The sequence below is a fragment of the Oncorhynchus nerka genome, linkage group LG12, assembly GCF_034236695.1.
Source record: "Oncorhynchus nerka isolate Pitt River linkage group LG12, Oner_Uvic_2.0, whole genome shotgun sequence".
Taxonomy (NCBI): Eukaryota; Metazoa; Chordata; class Actinopteri; order Salmoniformes; family Salmonidae; genus Oncorhynchus; species Oncorhynchus nerka.
In genome coordinates this window covers 66,907,811-66,919,428 of record NC_088407.1, presented here as the reverse complement: position 1 = coordinate 66,919,428, position 11,618 = coordinate 66,907,811, and the positions used below count along the sequence as shown (strand labels likewise).

The 11,618-nt window shown below is 43.7% G+C and overlaps 1 pseudogene; it reads left to right on the top strand.

Moving 5' to 3' along the window:
• Positions 1 to 10,620, top strand: part of LOC115138817 (RNA helicase aquarius-like) — an 83,912-nt pseudogene extending 73,292 nt beyond the window's left edge.
• Positions 10,621 to 11,618: the final 998 nt, after the last annotated feature.

The window sequence follows — 11,618 nt, the reverse complement described above, 5'->3', positions numbered from 1 at the left end:
GGACAGGATGACTGCACCGTATTAAGGGGAGGATGGATGGGGCCATGTATCGCGAGATCTTGGCCAACGACCTCCTTGCCTCAGTAAGAGCATTGAAGATGGGTCGTGGCTGGGTCTTCCAGCATGACAACAACCCGAAACACACAGCCAGGACAACTAAGGAGTTGCTCCGTAAGAAGCATCTCAAGGTCCTGGAGTGGCCTAGCCAGTCTCCAGACCTGAACCCAAATCTTTGGAGGGAGCTGAAAGTCTGTATTGCCCAGCGACAGCCCCGAAACCTGAAGGATCTGGAGAAGGTCTGTATGGAGGAGTGGGCCAAAATCCCTGCTGCAGTGTTTGCAAACCTGGTCAAGAACTACAGGAAACGTATGATCTCTGTAATTGCAAACAAAGGTTTCTTTACCAAATATTAAGTTCTGCTTTTTTGATGTATCAAATACTTATGTCATGCAATAAAATGCAAATTCATTACTTAAAAATCATACAATGTGATTTTCTGAAATTTTGTTTTAGATTCCGTCTCTCACAGTTGAAGTGTACCTATGATAAACGTTACAGACCTCTACATGCTTTGTAAGTAGGAAAACCTGCAAAATCGGCAGTGTATCAAATACTTGTTCTCCCCACTGTATATATATTTTTTTGTGCCTCAGCACAATCCTGTCTTAGAGCTCTATGGACAATTCCTTCGACCTTGGTTATTGCTCTGACATGCACTGTCAACTGTGAGACCTTATATAGACAGGTTGTGCTTTTCCAAATCATGTCCAATCAAATGAATTGACCACAGGTGGACTCCAATCAAGTTGTAGAAACATCTCAAGGATGATCAATGGAAACAGGATGCACCCAAGCTCAATTTAGAGTCTTATAGCAAAGGGTCTGAATACTTAAGTAAATAAGATATTTCTGTTTTTTATTTGTTAATACATTTGGAAAAAAAATTGAAAACATGTTTTCGCTTTGTCATTATCAGGTATTGTGTGGAGATTGATGATTTTATTTCAATTTGATCAATGTTAGAATAAGGCTGTAATGTAACAAAATGGCTTCTGAATACTTTTTTTTTTTGCACTGTACAAGTACAAAAAAATGGTATTCACAGTTTGCTGCACGCACAAAACAAATATTAGACAGCAAGGCTTGATCCAGGAGGGGATTCTCTGCTGTTACCAAGTGAAGCTTGATTTTGGAAGAAGGTAACCACTTAGCTAGATAGCTTAGCTATCCAAATGCACAACTCCAGAGCATTTAGCACATTTAGACAGTTATATAATAGTTCTAAGCTATCTAGCTCACAAACATTTAACTCGATCACCTGGCTCGTGCTGCACAACATTGAGTGACTTACAAGGTTCCGGTCTTGTGTGCTTGTAAACAAACACCATGTGACTGGGGACAACCGGTAAACTTCATAATGAAACCTCATTTGTCCAGTGAAATGAAGAACGCAGTCCTCTATCTCCTAACATATTTCACAAGTTGACTGCAGGTACTTACTTAAAAAGTAGGCACAAATATTCAAATAGTTTTGACGGTATTGAAAAAACATCCCGTGGTTATTTCCAGATACCCCGATATGCGGTATATTGTCCAAGCCTACTTCTCTGCCTCTTCAACAACGTTTGAAGGTAGACACACACACACTCGCACCTCCAAATTTTCACAACCTGTCAGGGTCAGGTGGCTTCTCAGCTCCCAATAACTAAACACCTATTTGCTGTTATGTTTACTCTTCAGCTGTACTTGACTTTAACACCCTCCACATGCACTTCACACTCTGTTAGCTTTTATCACCAAGTCCCTCTGCAACCTGTAGTCCTTAACTATCTGCTGTGAGCATCACAGCACGCTCTCGCCCTGTCTCGCTCTCTCTTTCTCTCGCTCTCCTCTCTCTCTAAAATTCAAAGGCGCTTTATTGGCATGGGAAACGTATGTTTACTTTGCCAAAGCAAGTGAAATACATACAAAAGTGAAATAAGCAATCAGAAATGTAAAAAATAAGCATAAAAAATATATAGACATCTCAAATGTTATATTATTATCTATTTACAGTAGTGTAACATTGTGCAACTAGGTATTGTGTGAATGGCAAGGGAAGATAAATAAACAGATACATTTGGATTGTATTTACAAAGGTGTTTATGTTACACCGTTGCCCTTTTCTTTCTCGCTCTCTCTGGCTCTCTCGCTCTCTCTGGCTCTGTCTCGCTCTCTGGCTCTGTCTCGCTCTCTCTGGCTCTGTCTCGCTCTCTCTAGCTCTGTCTCGCTCCCTCTGGCTCTCTCCCTCTCTCTGGCTCTGTCTCGCTCTCTCTGGCTCTGTCTTGCTCTCTCTGGCTCTCTCGCTCTCTCTGGCTCTGTCTCGCTCTCTCTGGCTCTCTCTCGCTCTCTCTGGCTCTCTCTCGCTCTCTCAGGCTCTCTCTCGCTCTCTCTGGCTCTGTCTCACTCTCTCTGGCTCTGTCTCGCTCTCTCTGGCTCTGTCTCGCTCTCTCTGGCTCTCTCTCGCTCTCGCAGGCTCTCTCTCGCTCTCTCTGGCTCTGTCTCGCTCTCTCTAGCTCTGTCTCGCTCCCTCTGGCGCTCTCCCTCTCTGGCTCTCTGGCTCTGTCTCGCTCTCTCTAGCTCTGTCTCGCTCCCTCTGGCTCTCTCCCTCTCTGGCTCTCTGGCTCTGTCTCGCTCCCTCTGGCTCTCTCCCTCTCTCTGGCTCTCTGGCTCTGTCTCGCTCTCTCTGGCTCTTTCTCGCTCTCTCTGGCTCACCTACTCATTCAAGGGTTTTTCTTTATTTTTGCTATTTTCTGTAGTGTAGAATAATAGTGAAGGCATCAAAACTATGACATAACATATATGGAATCATGTAGTAACCAAAAATGTGTTAAACAAATCTAAATATATTTTATATTTGAGATTCTTCAAAGTAGCCACCCTTTGCCTCGATGACATCTTTGCACACTCTTGCCACTCAACCAGCTTCACCTGGAATGCTTTTCCAACTGTCTTGAAGGAGTTTCCACATATGCTGAGCACTTGTTGGCTGTGCTCAGCATATAAGCCTTCCAGTGTCGGGTTCAACTAGGGGTCATGATAAGGGTTGTGTCAAGGTGTGTATAAAGGCGAAGTCAGGTGCAGGAGAGTGTCACGTCCTGACCTTAGTTCCTTTTTTTATGTCTCTATTTTAGGTTGGTCAGGGCGTGAGTTGGGGTGGGCATTCTATGTTTTGTTCTATGTTTGTATTTCTTTGTGTATGGCCTGGTATGGTTCCCAATCAGAGGCAGCTGTCAATCGTCTCTGATTGAGAGCCATACTTAGGCAGCCTGGTTTCACCCTTGAGTTGTGGGTAGTTGTTTTCTGTTTTGTGTGTATCACCTGACAGAACTGTTTTGTTCTCGTTATTCCTCGTTGTTATTTTGTTTCGTGTTCAGTTTTGATTAAATTTACAACATGAACACTTACCACACTGCACCTTGGTCCTCTCCTTCTTCCACCAACGAAAACCGTTACAGAGAGCAGAGTGTGATAAATAAAGCTCACTTTATTATAGTTCCAAACCGGGAGTACAACAAAACAAACGCGCTCAAAAACATAAAGTAAAGCGCTAAAGAACATCACTTGACATGAAAACAAATACACACACAACAAAAATTAGCATTATGATATTATCTTTAATTAAATCATTCAAAAAACGTTATTAATGCAATTGCAAACAGAAGTTGACAACAGGAACATAACGCATGTTTCCGAGTAAGTTCTGCATCAAATAAAAAGTCCCAAGTTATTTATTAAACCCGAAGTCCAGCTCTGGTGATGTCACTGCCTACGCCATTATCTTTTACTCATGAGACCAAAACCATCCCTACTCTACACTAAAACTCTTGTTTATATAGCTATCTAAAAGCTTAGCAGTAAATGTCCAAGTTGATTTATAGTGGGATGTCTGACTAATCTCTTATCTCTTACTCTCACCTGCAGAGTTCTGTCTTCACAGTCACATATTTCTCAGTGGGGTCTCTTTATAAGAGGCAAAGAGACCAGAAAATAACCGTGGAACAATACTAAACCTTTATAATGAATATATATTGTGAATCTGTAGTCTAGGACCATATAAATGTTAGGAGGGTGGGGTCTTATAACCCCTCCCCTTCTATTAATACAACATAAGCATAATCATTTATTATAATACATCAAACATTTGGTACAGGCCCTATCATGACCCTAGGGGAGCCCCCTTCACTGGCCCACGGTGTCCAGAGAATTCTCTCTTCTCTCTGCATCTCTATCAGTGTAGGCTAGCTCTGTGACTCTCTGGTGCTATCTCTCAGTCTTTAGCACTATTACTGGGAGCTCATCCCTTCCAGCTTTTCTTTATTTTTTCATTCTCTCCTTCTCTCTCTCTCATTAGGTGTGCCTCTCAGATGGAGAGCTGACCTCTCTGGAGTGACAAACTGCAGGGAGGGGAGAGAGAGAATAATAGAGGAAGGAGAAATGAAATAATTACTGTCTATGGGGAAACTGCTGAGCCGCTGGAAAGGTCAAGTCGGCAGGTCTGCGTTTTGGCCAGAGTGAGAGTGTTGACATGTCATAATGGCTAAAACGCACCAAATGTCACCAGCAGCCCTCCAGTTCAGTCCATTGTCTAATTAGACACACAGTACTTAAGCTACATAGGGTGGCAGGTAGCCTATCGGTGAAGAGCGTTGGTGTCACGGGTGTCGTTGGAAGTAGACCAAAGTGCAGTATTATGAGCATATATTTGATTTTATTTTAAAATGTCGTCAACAAAACAACAAACGGAAGAAACAACCGTGAAGCTTACAGGGCTAAATGCCACAAACAAAGTTAACTACCCACAATGAAAGGAGGGAAAGGGCTACCTAAGTATGATTCCCAATCAGAGACAACGATAGACAGCTGTCTTGATTGAGAAGCATACCCGGCCAAAATATAGAAATAAAGAAACCTAGAAAACAAAACATAGAATGCCCACCCACATCACACCCTGACCTAACCAAATAGAGAAATAAAACGTCTCTCTAAGGTCAGGGCGTGACAGTTGGGCCAGTAACCTAAAGGGCGCTGATTCTAATCCCCAAGCCGGCAAGGTGGAAAAGTCTGCCGTTATGCTCTTGAGCAAGGCAGTTAACCCCCAACAACAACAGCCCTCCGCACCTCTCTGATTGAGGGGTTGGGTTAAATGCGAAAGACACATTTCGGTTGAATGCATTCAGTTGTGCAACTGACTAGGTGTCCCCTTTCCCTACTTCGTACCAACTAGACTAAATAAACCCAGGACACCAGAGAAAGTCAATCACATCCACACCTCCGGGTCATGCATTCGCTTTCCTGCTTTTCCTTTCTCCCTGATAGATAATTGATATACACTCCGTGGCCAGTTTATTAGGTACACCCATCTAGTATCAGGGCATGGATTCTACAAGGTGTGACATTCAAACGTGGCTCAATTGGTATCAAGGGACCTAACGTGGGCCAGGGAAACATTCCCCACACCATTACACCACCGCCACCAGCCTGTACAGTTGACACCAGGCAGTATGGGGCCATGGACTAATGCTGCTTAGTGCTTAGGCCAAATCCTGACTCTGCCATCAGCGTGACGCAACAGGAACTGGGATTTGTAGGACCAGGTGATGTTTTTCCTCTCCTCAATTGTCCAGTGTTGGTGTTCGCGTGCCCACTGGAGCCACTTCTTCTTGTTTTTAACTGATAGGAGTAGAACCCAGTGAGGTCGTCTGCTGCAATAGCCCATCCATGACAAGGACCGAAGAGTTGTGCATTCCTAGATGCCGTTCTGCACAACGCTGTTGTACTGCGCCGTTATTTTCCTGTTTGTGGCCTGCCTGTTAGCTTGCACAATTCTTGCCATTTTCCTTCAACCTCTTATCAACAAGCTGTTTTCATCCAAACGACTGCCGCTGACTGGAGGTTTTTGTTTGTAGACCATTCTCTGTAAACCCCAGGAGACTGACGTTTCTGAGATACTGGAACCGGTGCACCTGGCACCGACGATCAAACCACGCTCAGTCGCTTAGGTCATTTGTTTTTCCCATTCTAGCGTTCAATCAAACTGTAACTGAATGCCTCGATGCCTGTCTGCTTTATGTAGCAGGCCACGTGACTCACTGTCTGTAGGAGCAAATAAACTGACTACTTAGTGTATAACTGTCACTGATTGGCCAGGTATATTTCTTAATTCCTTTACTTTTTGGGGATTTGCGTGTATTACTGCACTGTTGGAGCTAGGAACAGAAGCATTTCCCTACACCCGCCATAACGTTTGCAAAATATGTGTACGCGACCAATAACATTTGTTTTATTGTGTCCCAAGTACCAACCAGGTGTCAAGCCGTCCCTTGTTAGAGGAGAAGGAAGGATGAAAACCAGCAGTGCCGTGCTAAACACCTCCAGTCCCTGGATTTGACTGTGGGTCACAGTACAGTGAATCTTAGGAACGGTTCACAGACCTCTGCACAGGGATCAAGTTTAACCAATCTCACATTTTTGGCTTACTATGCATTTTTAAGAAGGGGTTTTTGTAGTTAATGTGCAAATTATAAGTGTTGTTGGTGGTCTATCTTTAGAATGTAGACCAATCAATGTTTTTATAAACACAGAAGTAATTTACTACATTTAACCTACTACTTTAACTGAGTTAAGGGGTCATTTGATAAATGCACACAATCACATTCATGCAAACTGGATTTAGAGCGATGACACGCATGCGTGCACACACATACACAAGCAGGTCAGGGCTAAATTAGATTGACATTGATAGAATCCGTAGCCAAAGCAATAAGGTTAATCAGTCTTCACCATGTTTGTATTCACTGCAACACAGTGGTGTCACGGAGGAATGAAGCGAGAGAGAGAATTATGAAGGGAGGGGGACAGAGGGGATGGAAATCAATCTCTCTTTCTTTCCCATTTCCTGAGAACAGTGGTAGGACAGTCAATACAACATGAAATCAAAAGGAACCCTGCGACACACCGGGACACTTTTATAGATTGACTCAATGGCTTACTCATAGTCTGGAAGATAGTGTCCCCCACAAAATATTTGCATTCCCTACCACTGCCACCCTCCACTGGGTCGCCGACCTCTCACGACCCCAGCATAGCCCTGGGAACCCACTCAACACAGTGAAAGATCAGACAGTAAGGTGTTAGGTTCTAATTCTCAGAGTAAAAAACTCAACAAAGATCTCCACCCGTCTCCCCTAACACATTCCAGACCCATCTGGCTCCTACAGATAACCATTAACTTCTGACTGTAAAAACAAGTCTCTTTCACTCCTTATATACTATACTGCTGAGTATAACAATGTTCCAAGTTGAACCCAGAATCTAACAAAGGCATGCTGTCTTCAGGAGCTACCTACAGACTCATAAGTAAGAGGGAGAGAGCAGAGATACAGCAATGCATATTTCAATCAGGTGACCATCGCTGAGATCCAGTATGACAGTGATATAACAGGGAAAAAGAAGAGCATGTGTGTGAGTGGGCGATCGGGCGTGTGCGTACACACTACAGCAGATCCCACTGCCCATAGATGTGTGCCTGCCATGAAGTCCTGACCTCTGCAACTCCCTCCCTGGAAGATTTCACATACATAACTTAACACAATGCAAAATGCTAAGCCCCAGGGCTCTATAGAGCCCTCTCTCTCTCATTCTCTAAAAATAAAAGGCTTCTGCCGTGTTTTGCTCTGGAAAATAAGGTGGAACATTTTGGCTGAAATTGCACAGCATATTTGCCCCTTCAGTTTCCACTAGGCTATGCCATTGGGTGGGTGCATTTGAGCTGTGTTTGCCTGCGTATGTCCATGTCAGGGATGGGTGTTGGCTGTTGTGGGGTAGTAGTAGGCCACTAAGGGGGCGAGAGGTCCTGAAAGCGACTGGCCATAGTGTCTGAACAGACAGCTCTGGACATCTCACGTTGTTGTAAAAGCAACATATTGTTGCTTCTGATGCTGCACCTGTTCTATATAGCAGCAGGGTGACCTAAATAAATATTGGTCCGCTTCCTGGTTTTTCCAACCCTCTCTACCTCCTTCCCCTGCCTTCCCTTAGCCCATAAGGCGACTTGGAGGGGGTTTGGCTTGTGGGACTCAAGTCAATGAATAGTGCATTAGACCAAGGGGACTAGGCTAGATAGGATGATTTATTTAAAGCTGTCTCTATGGCGCTTCTCTTCCCTCTGGCCTATTCATCCACTCAGGAGAATCGAAGAAGCCAGTCTCTTAGTACTGGGATACATATCTGGCATGCTCCATCTCCTAGACCAGCTGTTCCCAAACTTGGGGTCGCAACCCCATGTGGGGTCGCCTGATATGAAAATGGGGTCGCTGGAGACTTTAAAAATATATTTGAGCAATGTCTTTTGTATCTCAATCATTGTAATGTGGTTAACCTTAAAAATCTAAATGATGAATGTGTATCCCCATATGGAGTCATGATATGATGCACCGAGAGGAACTGCCGGCAAAAGAGCTAAGCACAGAACTTGGAGATAGACCGCTGTGCCACTCGGGAGCCCTAAGGCACTGCATCTCAGTGCTAGAGGCGTCACTACAGACCCTGATTCAATTCCAGGCTGTATCACAACCGGCCGTGATTGGGAGTCCCATAAGGCGGCGCATAATTGGCCCATCGTCGTCCGGGTTTGGCCGGGGTAGGCCGTCATTGTAAATAAGAATTTGTTGACTTGCTGACTTGCCTAGATAAATAAAGGTTAAATAAATTTTAAAAATGTAAAACAATATATATATATACTGTGGCAGGTAACTTGGATTGTTACACTGCGTGCATGCCTGTTTGCAAAACTATATGGAGATATGGGATTAGACCTTGACAATGTTCTGTTTCACCCAGAACATTGTCAAGGTCTGGTGGTTATGGAGAGAGTGTTTTGGATAGATTTTTTGCATTGAGAGAGGAACTGTTGTCATTCATAATGGATGTAATAAAAAAATGCCACCTTGACAGTGTAACAGACATATTTGGGAATTACAAAATCAATCTACAGATGAGTGACCGAATCAGTGGATTCAGATGGAGAAAGTATTTTAAAAGTGAAACATACCCCCTTCCCTCAGCTGTGCACTGTAAGTGTCCCACACGAGTGACGACTGCTCACCTCCAATGCTTGGAAGAGCACTTTGGGACCTACTTCCCAATCCGTTTGACTGTGATCCTGGCTGAGTTGACATGCCGGAAAGTGAAACTGAACAGCTGATCCAGCTGACGTGACCGAATGCTGCAGCCAACGCATTCACGGGTCACTACAGATGAGTTTTGGTTCATGACTCATAGGGAACACCCTGCCATCTCCCTCTGAGATTTAATGCTGCGTTCAAAACAACTGCCAACTGGGGAAAAAAAGAAGCTCTGACTGGGAGAATTTTTTTGATAGGTCATCGAACTCGGAATTCCATCTCGGGAACTCGGTCCTCTTTCTAGAGCTCCAACTTTCCGACCTGAAGATCACTGATGTCATGAATTGACCACATGTTTTTCCAAGTTCCCAGTCTTGGAAGCACCATTAAACTCATGGTACCCTTTGCCAGCTCATATGTGTGAAGCTCGATTCAGTGCTTTTGTCTGCATTAAAACCAAATATTGATCCAGGTTGGATGTGACAGCAGAGATGAGGTGCGCACTGTCGACCACGTCCCCTGACTTTGAGAAACTCCGACATGACATGCATTGAGCACACCCATCTCATTAATGGTGGTGAGATAAGATGCATTATTGGTGCGTTCAAGACTACTGGAAACTCAAAAATACTAGGTCAAATCATAACGTCAGTGATCTTCAGGTCGGAAAGTCGGAGCTCTAGAAAGAGACCCGAGTTCCCAAGTTGGAATTCCGAGTCGTATGACCTTTCAAAACGATTTGTTCCTAGTCAAAGCTCAAGTTCTCAGTTGTCTGTAGTCAGATGTCGGAGATTTCCGAGTTCCCAGTTGTTTTGAACGTGGCAAATGTCAGACTAATTTGCAATTGACTGTCATAGTCCCACATTAAAGTATGTGATGATGAGTTAAGAAAATCCGAAATACTGTTAGAATGTTTTTAAATTGACTGCCATAGCCCCAAATAAAAAATGTACATTTACAAAGCATTGGATGAGGATGGATACTGGTATTTCAACTGAAGTCGTCACTTTAGTAGACAGCTCAACCTATTTCATACTGTATGCAACACTATTGCATAAGGTCAACAATAAAGCATCCCAAAATCAGCTCTTTTCTTCACTGCAAGGAAAATGAAGTCTTTGAAATGTGCTTCTTATAAGGGAAGGATTACCAGGAAATAAATCAACTTGCCTGACACGCGATTCCTCTGCTTCTGAAAGCCCAATCCATTTCTCTCCACTCTCCTCCATCTCTCTAAAAAAAAGCCCTAAATATAGTCTGTGTGTGTGTGGCCTGTGATGTGTGGTGGCCCTGAGTCAGTGAGGACCTGGTAAGTAGCCTGGGTACTCTAAGTAAATACCCTGGGCTGGGCCCCTCTAAGCCGTATTACACCCCCCTGCTTCTCCATGTGGCCCACCAGGATAACGGCAGGAACAACACCAAAGCCCCCTCCCTAAAGAGATCCACTGCCTTCTGAATTTCGAGGAAGCTCAAGAATCTCAGCTCAGTCTCACTCGTGAACGTTTTAACTAAATCCGTGTGTGTGTGTGTGTGTGTGTGTGTGTGTGTGTGTGTGTGTTAAACAATGTGTGCATTTGTCTCCAGGTGACAATGGTGGCTACATCATCCTCTCACTGGTCCGCACCAGGGCTGTCAGACACCTGAGTTAGGCACTTTACACACACACTAAATGGAAATACAGAACACCAAAAACAGTCTCTTTACCCCCAGAGAGCTCTTTTTAAGTATCTCTTTTTAGAGAGCCTCTTTGTGTGAATAAATGTGTACTGAAAAGGTTGCTGAAAAGTTGGTCTTTACAGACTTATCCACCCATGTCACGCACAGGGTGGATAAAGTCAACTTTTGAGGACTAGGTGGAAAATAATAACTACATATTTTTTGTGAAGTTCAGCTGCAGCATTGTGTAAAGATTATTGGGGTGAGAGTTTCGAAAAAAGCATATTCACCATCAGAGTTTTTGTAAAACAAGATTTAGAGAGGCCTCTTGGAAACCACTCGCCTGGGTTAAGTTTGAGGTCTTTCCCTCTCTCAATCTCTTACCCTTTTTAAAATCTTTTTCTCTCTCTCTCTCTTTCTCCCCTGCTCTTTCACTCTCATTTTCTTTCCTACTTTTACGATTCTCTTTTTCTCTATTACTCGTTCTGTTTCTCTCTCTTCTTCTCGATCTCCCTTTCCCTCCCTCACTCCCCTTTCTGAATTGATGCCTAGTGAAAATACCTTGAATTTCCAGGCTGAATTGCGAAACTCACGAGCCCCTATTCTGTAATTTTCTGCGAAATGAACACCAGACAACCCTAACCCCTCTTCCTTAATATGCTGTATATTAAACACCAGACAACCCTAACCCCTCTTCCTTAATATGCTGTATATTAAACACCAAGTAACCCTAACCCCTCTTCCTTAATATGCTGTATATTAAACATCAAGTAACCCTAACCCCTCTTCCATAATACT